The sequence below is a fragment of the Lynx canadensis genome, chromosome B1 (genome assembly GCF_007474595.2).
Source record: "Lynx canadensis isolate LIC74 chromosome B1, mLynCan4.pri.v2, whole genome shotgun sequence".
Lineage (NCBI taxonomy): Eukaryota > Metazoa > Chordata > Mammalia > Carnivora > Felidae > Lynx > Lynx canadensis.
Window position 1 is genome coordinate 200,513,290 of NC_044306.2, and position 15,589 is coordinate 200,528,878.

The 15,589-nt window shown below is 45.5% G+C and overlaps 1 protein-coding gene across 4 annotated transcripts in view; it reads left to right on the forward strand.

Moving 5' to 3' along the window:
- The window catches only part of STK32B (serine/threonine kinase 32B), a 395,708-nt gene that overhangs the window by 265,968 nt on the left and 114,151 nt on the right, over positions 1 to 15,589 (forward strand). The gene's annotated exons all lie outside the window — the stretch shown is intronic.

The following is a 15,589-nucleotide window of genomic DNA, read 5'->3' on the forward strand; positions in this document are numbered from 1 at the left end:
GCAGCAGGTGGAGCTCAGGAACATCAGAACAGCCTCTTCCCGCCCTTACATCCTCTACAGACGGCCCGCTCCCTTGTCACCTGCGTCCGAGGCCACCACCCCGCCACAGAGAGACGCGGCTGGTGGTTGGCCTTTGCTTCTCCGTTGCAGCGTGACTTCAGGAGGCTGGAAGGTTCTGGCCCCCCAGTCTCACGTTAGAAAGGTCACGTGGCGTTAGTTGGGAGTCTGAGGGAATGTACTGTCTTCCTTTCCATACGTGAAATCGGTGCTGTGCCGCGGGGAGGATTTCTTTCTCCTGGGAACGCCTCGGGGCTGGCCCTGGGCTCTGGGTATAAGCTCTGGGTTTCTGCTCCTTGCTCAGAACCCTTGCTTCCCGCTGCCCGTGCACAGCTCTGGCACTCCAAGCAGGCCGGCAAAGCAAGTTTGTCTGCAGAGGCAGGAGGCCAGCCAGAGGCTTCCCAAAGTGATGGTGTCACAAGCAAAGTCTTCTCGCTCTTTCCAGAGGAGGGGGCTGGCGTGAGTGGCTCCAGATTTGTTCACCTTGGGTGTTGCGCCGTGCCTCACTGCTCTTCTTATGACGTGTGATTTTGGAAGACATGGCAAGGAAAGACTTGACCTTCTAGGTAAAAATGGTAGATTAAGCATGCACACACACAGACACACACAAACACATCTACAGTGTGTTCCTCCTGGAACTCCAGTAAAACGGCAGCAAGAAGGTTCGGTAGATGACAAACTCACAAAGATGGGGAAGACTAAAGAGGAGACTAGAGAAAAACATGGCGGGGGGAGGTTCTGAAGGAAAACGGAGAGTGGTGGATGATTAGTGTCCAAGAACATAAATTCCAGGTTGTCACTGGGGACAGCCGAGCGCTGATGGACGCTGAAGAGTGCTCCCTAGGGGCAGGGACTGACCGTCATCAGTATATATGGAAGGAAGAAGGGAAGTAAAAAGGAGGCTAAAGTAAGGTGAACTGTTTGAAAGCCTTTTAGGAAGTATTGAGAACCCAGAGCTGCTTGTCCATTGTGAGTAACTCGATGGCTGAGGAATCGTCTGAGTAATTTTGCCCAAGCAGACAAATAATGTTTGCTCCCTAAAGATGCAAAAATGAGCGAGGGTTTGCACTGAAGTACACCAAGCTTACTTGAGTTGGGACATTGTATTGAAAAGAGTGTATCGGGGCACCTGGGTGGCTCAGTCGGTTGAGCGTGTAGCTCTTGATTTCAGCTCAGGTCACGATCTCGCCCTTGGTGAGTTCAAGCCCTGCGTCAGGCTGTGTGCTTGACACCGCGGAGCCTGCTTGGGATTCTATGTTTCCCTCTCTCTCTGCCCGCCCCACTCGTGCTCTCTCTGTCTCTCCAAATAAATAAATAAGCTTAGAAGGAAAGAGTATACCAACCAGATGCTAAAATACACAACCTCTCCCCATGCCAGCTGGGCTCCAGGAGTGGCATATTCAGACCTTCCTCCAGGCAGGAAACTGTGATTTCAGTGAGGGGTGATCCAAGAGCAAAGAGACTTGACTTCACAGCTTCCCCACCACCACTTAGCACGTAGTTCACAGCCAACAACCCCACTCATTTGTCGTAAGCTGCCAACTAGGTAACCGATGACCAAGGGTTATAAGACATATGGAAATCTCTTGGCACAAACAGTGAGGTCCAAACAATGAAATGGAAAGAGGAAAAACAAATCTTGGAATGAATAGACACCATGCGAGGAGGAGAAAATAGCAAAATAACCGTGGTCAGTGTTTCCAGAGGGATAAAAAGATTTTTGCAATTATATAATAAGAAATGTGTATATAATAAGAAATACATAATAAGAATCACCATGTTTATTTAAAATTTGGAAAACATTGGAGCTCTTCTAAATTAAAAATGTGACAGTAGAAATGAAAAACTCAAAAGATGCGTTAGAAGACAAAGTTGACATCCCTCATACAGTAATATAGAAGGATAAATAGAAAATACGAGAGGGGTGCCTGGGTGGCTCAGTTGGTTAAGTGTCTGACTTCGGCTCAGGTTATAATCTCACAGTTTGTGAGTTCAGGTCCCACGTCGGGCTCTGTGCTGACAGCTCGGAGCCTGGAGCCTGCTTACGATTCTTTGTCTCCCTCTCTCTGCCCCTCCCCTTCTCTCTCTCTCTCTCTCTGTCTCTCTCTCTCTCTCTCTCTCTGTCTCTCTCTCTCTCTCTGTGTGTCTCTCTGTCTCTCTCTCAAAAATAAATAAACATTAAAAAATTAAAAAAAATGAAAATACAAGAGGAAATAGAAGAAAATGAGACAACAGTCTGGTAATCCTAACCTCAGATGAGAGAGAGACAAGAGAGAAAACATAGTGGGAGAAATGATCAATGAAATAATTATTGAATATCTCCTGTACCTGAAAGAGCTGAGTTTCCAGATTGAAAGATGCCCATCAGGACAAACCCCAGGTCCCATAAGCTTCCACAGATGAACAGCAGGCTATATATAAAGGCTGAGGAATCAGACGTGTTTGGGGTTTATCAGGTGCTAGAAGGCAGCGGACACATGCTCTCAATCAAGTGTGAGGGTGTACATTTCCAGAAGTTCAGGTCTCCAAAAAATGTACCTTACATTTCCTTTTTCTCAAGGAACTATCAGAAAAAGAGGTGGACTCCACGAAAATAAAGGAATAAATCAGGAAGGGGGAAGGAATGGAAAATGTGTGGCTCCAGCAGAGGAGAGAGGCATAGGGGAGTCTCCAGGATGGTGATAAAGGGAGGTCCCAGGATGTCGGTTTTGCCCACGGTGTAGACCCTGACCAGTGCTGACTAGAGTGGATCGAAATACCCTGGGGCAGACTTCTCCAGGAATCATGGGCTGGTGGGATTCCTGATGCCTCTGGATGCCTTGAGAGGAACTTATTTAGTTGGTGAAGCATCTGAAGTTGAATAAATGAGAAGTTTAGGAAAAAGCTCAACAATACATAAAAGACAGTTATTAACTCTAGGGAATGGAAGCATTGTACAGGATGTTGTCTGTTTGTAGCACAGCTTATTACGTGAATTCACTCCATACAATCATAATCAGTGCAGCCCTGAAGGTCAGTCTAACCAGAAATACAAAACTCCACTGGGGAATGGCTGGAGGGGAAGATGACCGTGTCTTCTGGGGGCCGGGGGAATGGGGGGGGAAGAGTGTTACATCCTCATTTTCCACAGTGGGAGGCCAATAGATGGAGCCTGAAATGCAAAAGTTATCTATTATTTAGAGAAAAGGAGCTATGTCTACCAAAATTGTCACCTGGACAAGATGGATGGATGGATGGATGGATGGATGGATGGATGGATGGATGGATGGAGAGAGAGAGAGATGGGGAGAAAGTGATAGGGGTTGTTTCTGTATTAGATCACTTTCAGAACCATTGATTCCTTGGATTATTTGCATCCCTAATTTTGATACAACTGGCTAACGTCACACAACGAACAAGATCAGGAAGGAGGAAGAGGAAGTTATGGTAGTAGTCGTACGTAGTCGTAAAGGGGTTGTTCAGTGTAATGCCGCGTGTTCGCTGCAGGCCCGCTGTCCATTTATGTGGCCATTCATCGGCCTTTGCACACAGCAACCCTGGCTCCAGACTCTGTGTCTGTAAGCGCTGTGCTGTATTTGTTGAGGAAGGTCACCCCATGCCGCCGTCACCTCTGTGCACTGGCAGGGTTCTTTCAAAGTGCTCAAAGGACCACGTTCTTTGCCGGTCCGTTTTACAAACGTCATTTGTGAATTATCACAGCCGCTGCTGCACTAGTGTGCAAAAGATGATCAGTTGGCCTCGTTTGCCCCAGACACGGAGTCACGTGGACGTTGGTGAGATATGGGTACCAGCCTCCCAGAGCAGAGCCAAAGATAGGCAGGAACTGGAACTGTGACATATGAGCGTGATGGTGGGAACCACGTTTTCATTTCAGCCAGTGTTTCTAAGTCACTGTACTTAAAAATCAGATCATCTGCCCTCAGACTCCAGATCTACCCTGGAGAAAAGGAGCGAGCTCACAACTTAGAGAAATGTTTAAAAATCCACCTACCTTACCATTTCTAAAATGGTAGATTTGGCAGGGATTTGAGTCCACTTTTTTCCCTCCTGTGTAATTCAACAAGTCCCTTCACCGTGCGTTCAGACTTGAAATTATGGGCTGTGCACTCTGGGCATAAGGATATATGATAATGCCGTGCAATGTGTTGCGTTCATTCAACAGATGAATTTATGAACCTCCCGCTCCTTCTGTGCTAGACATTGCCATCGCCACATTTTTTTAAGTAAGCTCCCCACCCAGGGTGGGGCTCAAACTCATGACCCTGAGATTAAGAGTCGGCAGACGCGCCGCCTGCCAGCTGAGTCAGCCAGACGACCCCTGCTGCCATATTTATACAGACAAACGGATGTTGCTTTCTTGAAAGTTGCCACACGTGAAGGTTGTAGAATCATTCTGCCAATGCAGGCCTCGGTTGGATCACCAGAAACTTGTGTCTTCTGTCTTGGTGGCCTTGGGCAAGTTACTGAACTCCAGCTGCTTATTTGGACCTCAGTTTTCAAATCTGTAAAACGGACCTGATGATGCCGACTTCATTGGGCTGTTGTGCAAATTCCATGAGCAAGAGGTCATAAAGCATTTAACTGTGCCTGGCAACTTGTAGCAGCTTCATTCTCTTTGCTTTGTCTGGAGAACTGACTATGGAACCTGGTGTTTACTCTTTTCTCATATACTCGGTGGTGACAAATCTCCCACCTTTGAGGATGGTGTTATAGATCTATAGAAAGCACAAGGTAGGGGCACCTGGGTGGCTCAGTCGGTTAAGTGGCCGACCTCGGCTCAGGTCATGATCTCACGGTCCGTGAGTTCGAGCCCCGCGTCAGGCTCTGTGCTGACAGCTCAGAGCCTGGAGCCTGTTTCAGATTCTGTGTCTCCCTCTCTCTGACCCTCCCCCGTTCATGCTCTGTCTCTCTCTGTCTCAAAAATAAATAAACGTTAAAAAAAAAAAAAAAAAAAGAAAGCACAAGGTATTTCAGAGTATACCCCTTGAGTTTGAAAGTGTCTGAGTAGGGGAATATCATTTAGTGTTGAAAATAAACCATTGTTCTCAAGCAATTAGAGATCTACTTTTTAGAGTGTGTCAGTCCTTCGTTCTTCAACCAGGAAGGTGGCCAGCCCTTGGGAAAAAAATGATGAGCAGCTCTCCTAGATGGAAGAGGCAACCATTCTGGGGTCAAATTATTGCAATTCAAGATGGGGACCCACACCAGGGGGCCACACAGTGGCTACAGGAGCCCCGAGGAAGGCACCCAGCCCAGACTGGGATGCAGGGTGGGGCAGGGGACACAGAGGAAGCTGGGGAGGCTTCCTCTGGGACATTCGACTTGTAGTGATTTGAGGACAAGGAGGGATTAGCCCCAAGATGGAATACAGGAGGCACCGGGCAGAAGCACCCGGATGTGGGAGGCCTGGGCAGAGGCGGGGGCGGGGGGGGGGGTGGGGGGGAGAGCCTGCCCTGCTCAGATTGGTGAGGAACACACCGTGAGGCCCTTGCTGGTGTCATCCACAGATGGGCTGAAGCTTGGTAGTGACATGGTCCAGCTGGTAATTGAGAATGGCCTTTCTGAAGGCCCCAAAAGCACTTCCCGAGAAGGATCTTCAGCCACGGCAGGGTCACTGGACGAGGTGTCCAGAAGGACCAATCATACAAGATCAAATGAATGGCAAAAGTCACAATGAATCAAGTTTATTGAACTTCTGTGTGTCGGTACACATATACATATATACACACATATGCACACACGTGTGTTTATGTGTACGTGTGCATATGTATGCAAACGTGTGTGTTGGATAGATAGATAGAGCACACACAAATATCAGCTTATTTAATCCTGGCATCAATCAAATGGGCTAGGGGCACCTGTGTGGCCCAGTTGGTTAAGCATCTGACTCTTGGTTTCAGCTCAAGTCATGATCTGAGGGCTCGAGGGTTTGAGCCTCGCTTTGGGCTCTGTGCTAACAGCACTCTCTCTCTCCCTCTCCCTCTCTCTCTCAAAATAAACTCTTAAAAAACAAAATGGGCTAGGTGCTACAACCAGCATTTTGCAGAGAGATTGGGTGATTTGCCCCCTGCCCCCAACTGGAGATGGTGGAACCAGGGTTAAGCCAAGATAGTCTGACCCCGGATCCCATGCCGATCCCCGCCACGCCACTTAATTGTTCAAATTGCCTTGAACTGCTGACAGCGTGCTGATATGAATGAGTGTTCATGCACGTATAAGCGTGAACATAAGCACTTGAGAATCTAACGACAAATGCCCCCAAGGCAGGCTCTGTTCCATGGGTGTGTGAAGCTTCTGGTGGTTGAGGTCCTACCCCCAAGTCACACTGTTAAAAAGCAGCGGGATTGCGATTCGAAGTTGGAGTATGGCTTGTGGTCAGAGTCTCTCTCCATCACACCTTGCTGCCTTCCCAGACGCAAAAGGCAAGCTGAGGTTATGTCCTGACTAACTGATGTCCTGTCTGGGCAACCCCTAGACAGACCCAAAATAAGGACCAGATGCTCCCTTCCTCAGAGGGTGTCCCCACTGCCTTTATCCCATGCCCCACCCTGCTAAGCCCACCATCCACTTCTTTCCTGGGATGCAATCCCAGCTGGGTGACCGAGTCATTTACCATGTCTAGGTTACCAGAGAAGAAACCTGCCTGTCTGCCCACTCCCTGGAGGCAGATATCTTTTCTACCTTGTTCATCTTTGGATTTTCAACACCAGACTCGTTGCCCAGCATGACCATTTACTGAATCAGTGAAGTAATGAAGAAAGGAAGGAAAGACAGACTTCCTTGAAATCACTCACAAATACAAGTTCACATTCGATAAGTCCATCTCCATTCCTTGCTCTGCTTCCTGTAACTTTTCTGCCCGTGGGTCCCTTGACATCTGAGATGCCAGCCTCTCCAAGGTCTCTGCTGGGGCCCAAAGTCGTGGGCCACAGACGTGCAGCTCCTTTGAAATCTCATGTTTGAGGGTAAAAACGTCTTGATGTTTTCCTGTCTACCCCATTAGGTAGTCGTGATTCTTTTGATGTATGATACTTCACTTTTCATCAAAAAAAAAAAAAAAAAAAAGAAAAGAAAAAGGAGGAAATGAATAGTAATGGCTTCTTAGAGTCTCCGTGGTCCGTGGTAGGAGCTGTGGCATTCCGTCCATCCACTCGGGGAAAATGAGCTGATTGGAAGGGAACTTGTGGCTCAGGTGAGGGTCAGGTCACCAGGAATTCTCTCCTCTTCTTGCTGTTTTAGATCCGATTCTGTGGCACAAATACGAGCCTATGAAGGGCAACCCTTTGATTGGTGTTTTGAACCAAGAGGTGGTCTAAATGCTGACCAGAGTGGGTTTGGGGCAACATCTTCAAGCTCCTTTTGGGGAAAATTTTCTCCAGTGGGGTGACTTCTATCAGATTTTGCTCTGCCTGCCTGAAACCCCCAGGACAGGGGGTTTTCCTCCCTTGGGAAGCTCTCCGGATGAAGCGTGGCTGGCCTGTACTGTGCATTCCTGTGCTTTTGGCCCTGATTTTGCCTCATGTGTAAATGAATGTACAGTCTCAACACTTAGCAGTCCCAGCGATGGCTCACCTCATCGGGCCCACAGTTGTCCTTCCTCCCAGGACAGGAGTTCCATCAGGTGCTAGAGAAAACTCTCCAGCCTTGCCTTGGAGTTGGGGGCTGAATGGACTCAGCCTTAACAAAATACCTGCTTACTGTCAGATTTTTCCCAGGAATAATTTGTTTGTAAAGTTTTTTACTTTGGGAAAAACCTTTTATCTCTAGGACCAATAATAGTTTAATCCTGAAACACCAGAAAGCTTCTTCCTTTAGTTAAACTAGCATTATCAACCCTTTTTGCTACAAATTGCTTAAAAGTATACAAATACTGATTTTTATAAAATGTATCTTTTTTTGTCACTTCATTGAATACACTGAGGAAATAAAGAAGTGAATCCTTTTTTTTCAATTTTTGTTTTTACTTGTTTTTGGTGTGGAGTGTAGGGTTACACCCAGATCTTATTTTTTTAATAAATAATATGTGTAATAAAGTTCAAAAGATTCAAAAGAATGTGCGTGAAAGATAAGGGACAATCCTTCCATTAGTGTGAGCATTTCCACTGATTTAAAGCACATGCCTTGGGGCACTTGGGTGGCTCAGTTAAGCATTCGCTTCTTGGTTTCGGCTCAAGTCATGATCTCACAGTTCGTGAGTTCAAGCCCCACGTTGGGCTCTGCGCTGACAACACGGAGCCTGCTTGGAATTCTCTCTCTCTCTCTCTCTCTCTCTCTCTCTCTGACACTCCCAACTCGCTCTCTCTTTTTGAAAATAAAGAAACCATTAAAATAAATCACATGCCTCAAACTCCCTCTTTAAGTTCACCGTTCATGTTCGCCACGGACAATTTTATCTTAAAAATATTAGCATGTAAGAAGGCACATACCCATGGGATTTTTGACATTTTGTGTCTTTGGGTGGGAATAAGATGAGAAAGTGAGTCCTTTCCAGGGCGGGGCTTGGAACTGAGCCTTGTTCACATTTATGTGCAGTTAGCATTTAAATGTAGTGGGTAGTCCCCATATTTAGAACAGGTCATTGGAAGTTACAAAACAGAAACCAACGTGCTTCTCGGATGCTACCCCCATCATGGCCATCAACATTTGCCAGGCGCTTTGCATGTGCCAGCTCTGTTTAAAGTGCTTTGCAGGTGTGGCCACGTCTAATCCCAAAAACAGCCAACTGAAGTGGGTCCCGTTATCAGCTGCCTTATACAGGTGAGACCACTGGGTCTCATGGAGAAAAAGTAACTTAACCCAGGAGCAAACAGTAGGTACCCCCCGCCCCGTCACCACACTCTCACTGATAGCCCACTTCTCCACTGATTTACAAATAATATCTGTCCACTACCCAAGCTTTCATGAAGGAAACGTCCTGTGACTAACGGATAGAAAGGCAAAACTCTTTGGCTTTTGCTCGTACATGCAAATAAAACTTTTACTTTAAGTGACCGTATGCAACCTCCTTCCTCCTTGAAGTTCTTGGCATTCCCTGGCGAGTTGCTTATTTTCTTGTGCGCACGGCACCAGCATCCAGTAGGTTTTGCATGAATTGATGGGGAGAGAAAGTGTGCCCTTAGTTTGCATTGCTTGTGTGTTTATGGTTTAAAAATTTTTTTTTTTGGTAAGTAGACTCACGGTCTTAGGTTTATACCTTCTGAATTCTATAGAGGTGAACTGAGAATTTGGGAAAATTGCCCATGTGCCTTTCCCAAGAAACTGTTTGCAACATGAGGCTGGGATGATGCTTTTCGTCGGCCAATCCCAGTGAATTCGGAAATCAAGTCTGTCCAAGTGATAGGAATAGAGATTATGCCAAGTGTGGAAATGTGGCTGGGCTGCTCATCCCATGTCCTCCCTTGGCAAAGGCTCGTAACTCATGTCATGGCAACGTAGGTGAAAGATGGGAAGAGCCAAGATTTTCTGAACCAGTGGCTTCAGGGGCTTTAGTTGAGTTGTGGGCAGTGGACTGCCCTTCTTGGCTCCCAGTTTGGGTCATATCTGATGACAAGTGGAATTTTAAACAAACAAACCAAGCCTCTGACCTAAGCTTGCCGAGTGGTTGGACGCGGGAAATGCGATTGTGAGGAAGAGAAACCCAGACTCTGCACCTGACCGTAGGGTGAGGGGTCAAGGGCACCCCATGTGTAGGCAGGGTCGTGGTCCCCCACTCACCACCGTGAGGGCTGGCGCTGAGAGGTCTTGTGTCGTGTGCCAGGTGCAAACAACCTTGGGCAAGTCCATTACCTCTCTGATTTGAGCTTGTCTCTCTTTTTTTTTAATTTTTTAAATCTTCATTTTTGAAAGAGAGAGACAGAATGCAAGCAGGGGCGGGGCAAAGAGAGAGGGAGACACAGAATCAGAAGTAGGTTCCAGGCTCTGAGCTGTCAGCACAGAGCCCGACGCAGGGCTTGAACTCACCAACCATGGGATCATGACCTGAGCTGAAGTCAGACACTTAACGGACTGAGCCACCCAGGTGCCCCAGGGCTTGTCTCTGTTAACAGGAGGAGTGATCTCCTCCCACAGGGTTACCGGGAAACTGAAAGATGTGGGGCTCACCTTAAACCCAGGGCAATCACATCTCGAATTACTTAATTGAATTACATCTTAAAACACCTTCACAGGTACCAGGGTTGGGACTTGGATATACCTTCCGGGGGCGGGAGGGCACAGTATAACTGACCGCAGTCACGTTCCAGCTCCAGGCCGCTCCCGTGCGAAGACACCACCCTTCTCTGGGTGACTTCTCCTCGGGGCATCCACGTGAGCTCTGTTCATACTTCAGTGAGGATTTTTCTCAAGATGCTTTCAGAATCACCTCTTTCCTGGTTACCTAAAATAGGTCCTGGCACATAGTAGGTATTTATAAGTGTTTATACCTTAAATGAGAGAGTGAGGCCCAAGGAATTGAAAGAACATATCCTGAGACTTGGTTCTTTCTGCCCGGGCAAGCTTTGAAGTACATCGAATCTCTGGTTGACATTCATTGAGTTAGTAAGTACAGTAAAACATTGGATTGTGAGTAACTTGTTCTGCGAGTGTTCCGCAGGCCGAGCAAACATTTCTAATAAATTCTAACTTGATAAACGAGTGGTGTCTTGTAATACGAGTACTACGTGATGCCGAATGTCACATGATCACAACTGAGCCAATGATTCTCTCTCTCTCTCTCTCTCTCTCTCTCACTCACTGTGGGATTGTGGGTGATCGTCTCCCATGCTTGGATGCTCAGTCTCAGGTGTGGTGTTTGGCAGAAATCAGTGATTTTTCAGAGCGTTGGAAGGTGCCCACAACTGACACTAGTGTATTTTTTTTTTTTTTTTGGTCACTTCGAAGCACCTGTGGACAGTCCTTTGCTTTTCCAGACAAGAGTGAGCTTAGAAATGCTTTGCTCCGTTCTAGGTCAGGCTGCCTGCAGATAGAGACCCTTTCCTCTGCTGCCTTATTGCCAGTTACATTAAATGCAGTGTATGACAAGAGTTTATCAATACTGTAGTCAACATCCGCGAGAGCGTAAACAAGGGCCTCCATGCAGAAGAAGATTCCATTGAGCTAATAGACAGCAGTGATTCCATTGGTGATGCTGAAAGTCGTCCTACACAGTAACCCTCCTCTCTCTTGTCTCCCTCGCACCAGCCATGAAGGTTTTCAAAGGTAACTGCAGGTCAATTTATTTTTCTTTATATTTTGTATTTTCTTTATTATTTTGTATTGTGTTACAGTATTGGAACCATTTTTATGTGAATATTTTTGGGTTGTGGGACGAATCATCTGAGTTTTCATTGTTTCTTATGGGGAAATTCGCTTTGGTATACAAGTGCTTTGGATTACAAGCATGTTTCCAGAACGAATTACGCTCGCAAACCAAGGTTTTTCTGTATTTAATTGGCACTTACTGTGTGCGGGACAGCGCGATAGAAACCCTGATACATAAGTATGTGGTCCCTTTCTTCAGAACCCAAATGCTTCTTTTTTTTTTTTAATTTTTTTTCAATGTTTATTTATTTTTTTGGGGACAGAGAGAGACAGAGCATGAACGGGGGAGGGTCAGAGAGAGAGGGAGACACAGAATCGGAAACAGGCTCCAGGTTCTGAGCCATCAGCCCAGAGCCCGACGCGGGGCTCGAACTCACGGACCGCGAGATCGTGACCTGGCTGAAGTCGGACGCTTAACCGACTGTGCCACCCAGGTGCCCCAGAACCCAAATGCTTCTTAATTATGCACTGAGCACCTACTGTGTGCCTGCCCCCCTGGCTCACAGCTGGATTAGGTGACAGACATAAATAATGACCATCTCAGCCAGTGTGGGAAGTGCTCAGTGAGAGCCATGCGGAAAGCGATTCAGAACACAGAGGAGCCAGGATAAAATGTGTCCCTGAGGACCACCCAGACTTTTGGGGGGATGAGGGTACCTAGGTTGGGCTTTGCTTTTGGGTATTTCCCAAGACAAAGCATTCTAGAAAAACGTTCTCTGGGAAGTCTGAATCTATATTTGCCGGTGGCAAAAACTGTAACAACCCTTTTGGAAATATATTTGAGAAATATATTTGAGTTTCAAGCACTTTGTGAATATTCATACACTTCAACCCACTGATTTCACTTCTTGGAATGTATGGTATGGCTCCAGTCTGGCCTGCATACGAGGTGTGAGGATATTTAACACGGCACGACTTACGATAATTGATCATTCTTTTTTTTTTTTTTTAATTTTTTTTTCAACGTTTATTTATTTTTGGGACAGAGAGAGACAGAGCATGAACGGGGGAGGGGCAGAGAGAGAGGGAGACACAGAATCGGAAGCAGGCTCCAGGCTCTGAGCCATCAGCCCAGAGCCCGACGCGGGGCTCGAACTCACGGACCGCGAGATCGTGACCTGGCTGAAGTCGGACGCCCAACCGACTGCGCCACCCAGGTGCCCCAGATAATTGATCATTCTAAAATAACCCAAAGGAAAGAAATTGGCTACATAAACGGTATACCTCCCCTTTGAAGACTTGAGACGGTTGTGCACCCGTATGTATAACACTAACTGTGAAAACCCTGCAGTACTGGGGAGCCTGGGTGGCTTAGTCGGTAAGTGTCCGACTCCTGATCTCAGCTCAGGCTTTGATCTCAGGGTCGTGAGTTTGAGCCCCGTGTTGGGCTCCACACTGGGCATGAAATATACTTAAAAAAAAAAAAAAGAAAAGAAAATGAAGCAATATTGAAAGCAGTTATTGTTATGATCTTTAGAGAAAATTTATAGCTTATGAAATTGCGTAACACTGTTATCAAACAGAAAAAGATTCGAAGAAGGTTTCCCCTTGTGCTGGCATTGAACGGAGATTTCATCAAATCCCTTTCCTTCTTTTCTCCATTTTGAAATTTTCTGCAATGAGCTGGTTACCCTTCTCTCTTTTTTTTATTTGTATCTGGAATCATTTTTTTTAATATGAAATTTATTGTCAGATTGGTTTCCATACAACAACCAGTGCTCATCCCAACAAGCGCCTTCCTCAATGCCCATCACCCACTTTCCCCTCTCCCCACCCCCCCACCAATCCTCAGTTCTCAGTATTTAGGAGTCTCTTATGGTTTGCCTCCCTCCCTCTCTAACTTTTTTTTTTCTTCCCCTCCCCCATGGTCTTCTGTTAAGTTTCTCAGGATCCACGTAAGAGTGAAACCATATGGTATCTGTCTTTCTCTGTATGACTTATTTCACTTAGCATAACATTCTCCAGTTCCATCCACGTTGCTACAAAAGGCCATATTTCATTCTTTCTCATTGCCACATAGTATTCCATTGTGTATATAAACCACCATTTCTTTATCCATTCATCAGTTGATGGACATTTAGGCTCTTTCCATAATTTGGCTATTGTTGAAAGTGCTGCTATAAACATTGGGGTACAAGTGCCCCTATACATCAGCACTCCTGTATCCCTTGGGTAAATTCCTAGCAGTGCTATTACTGGGTCATAGGGTAGACCTATTTTTAATAGTTTGAGGAACCTCCACACTGTTTTCCAGAGTGGCTGCACCAGTTTGCGTTGCCACCAACAGTGCAAGAGGGTTCCCGTTTCTGTACATCCTCACCAGCATCTGTGGTCTCCTGATTTGTTCATTTTAGCCACTCTGACTGGCGTGAGGTGATATCTGAGTGTGGTTTTGATTTGTATTTCCCTGGTGAGGAGTGACATTGAGCATCTTTTCATGTGCCTGCTGGCCATCTGGATGTCTTTAGAAAAGTGTCTATTCATGTTTTCTGCCCATTTCTTCACTGGAGTATTTGTTTTTCGGGTGTGGTTTTTGGTGAATTCTTTATAGATTTTGGATGCTAGCCCTTTGCCTGATATGTCATTTGCAAATATCTTTTCCCATTCCATTGGTTGCCTTTCAGTTTTGTTGATTGTTTCCTTTGCAGTGCAGAAGGTTTTTCTCTTCATGAGGTCCCAATAGTTCATTTTTGCTTTTAATTCCCTTGCCTTTGGGGATGTGTCCAGTAAGAAATTGCTGCGGCTGAGGTCAGAGAGGTTTTTTCCTGCTTTCTCCTCTAGGGTTTTGATGGTTTCCTGTCTCATATTCAGGTCCTTTTTCCATTTTGAGTTTATTTTTGTGAATGGTGTAAGAAAGTGGTCTAGTTTCATTCTTCTGCATGTTGCTGTCCAGTTCTCCCAGCACCATTCGTTAAAGAGACTATCTTTTTTCCATTGGATGTTCTTTCTTGCTTTGTCAAAGATTAGTTGGCCATACTTTTGTGGGTCTAATTCTGGGGTTTCTGTTCTATTCCATTGGTCTCTGTGTCTGTTTTCGTGCCAATACCATGCTGTCTTGATGATTACAGCTTTGTAGTAGAGACTAAAGTCTGGAATTGTGATGCCTCCCGCTTTGGTTTTCTTCTTCAATATTACTTTGGCTATTCGGAGTCTTTTGTGGTTCCATACAAATTTTAGGATTGCTTGTTCTAGCTTCGAGAAGAATGCCGGTGCAGTTTTGATTGGGATTGCATGGAATGTGTAGATAGCTTTGGGTAGTATTGACATTTTAACAATATTTTTTCTTCCATGAGCACGGAATGTTTTTCCATTTATTTGTGTCTTCTTCAGTTTCCTTCATAAGCTTTCTATAGCCTTCAGCATACAGATCTTTTACATCTTTGGTTAGGTAAACCCCAGACTCCACCAAAAGTCTGCTAGAACTGATACACGAATTCACCAAGTCGCAGGATACAAAATTAATGTACAGAAATCAGTTGCATTCTTATACACTAATAATGAAGCGACAGAAAGACGAATAAAAAAACCGATCCCATTCACAATTGCACCAAGAATCGTAAAATACCTAGGAATAGAGCTGGTTACCCTTTTAATGAAGAAAATCAAGATGTAAATAACTTTCTCCCTAAAGGGAAGGTGCTTCTCAAACCGGAGCTTTATTTTTTGTTAGTTGTATTTTTATAGCAGCAATGTTTTATTTATGCATACGTCAATCTGTGAATTCAAATGCAGTGTCCCTTTTTCCTATAGAAATTAGTGTATTTTTAATGCTGATTAAAATTATGTTTCATATACATATATTTCCAGTTCTTTGCTGAAAACTACATGATTGAGGAGAGGCAGTATCTTGGAAGGAAAGAAAATACATTTGATAAAAATTCAGAGCTATAGAAATCACTTTAACATCACCCTAAATTTTGGCACTTTGTGCTTGGACTCAGCTCTGTCCCATGTCATGTCTGTCACCCATGCGCGTTGGATTGGACTGCCCAGTTTGGAGTCCTGACGCCACCACTCATGCCAGCTGTAAGAGCTCAGAAAAATTCATCTCATCACGCCTCAGTTTTGTCACCTTCAAAAGTGGCTTACATGGAAATGGAATGAACGAGCCATTTAGAACTCCTGACACAGTGCCTGTCTGGCACACTCCAAGCCTTCGGTGAGATCCATAATAAAACAATAATGACCAATAAGCCTACGATAAAACCGATAGGACCTGTTTTTGTCGGTCTAA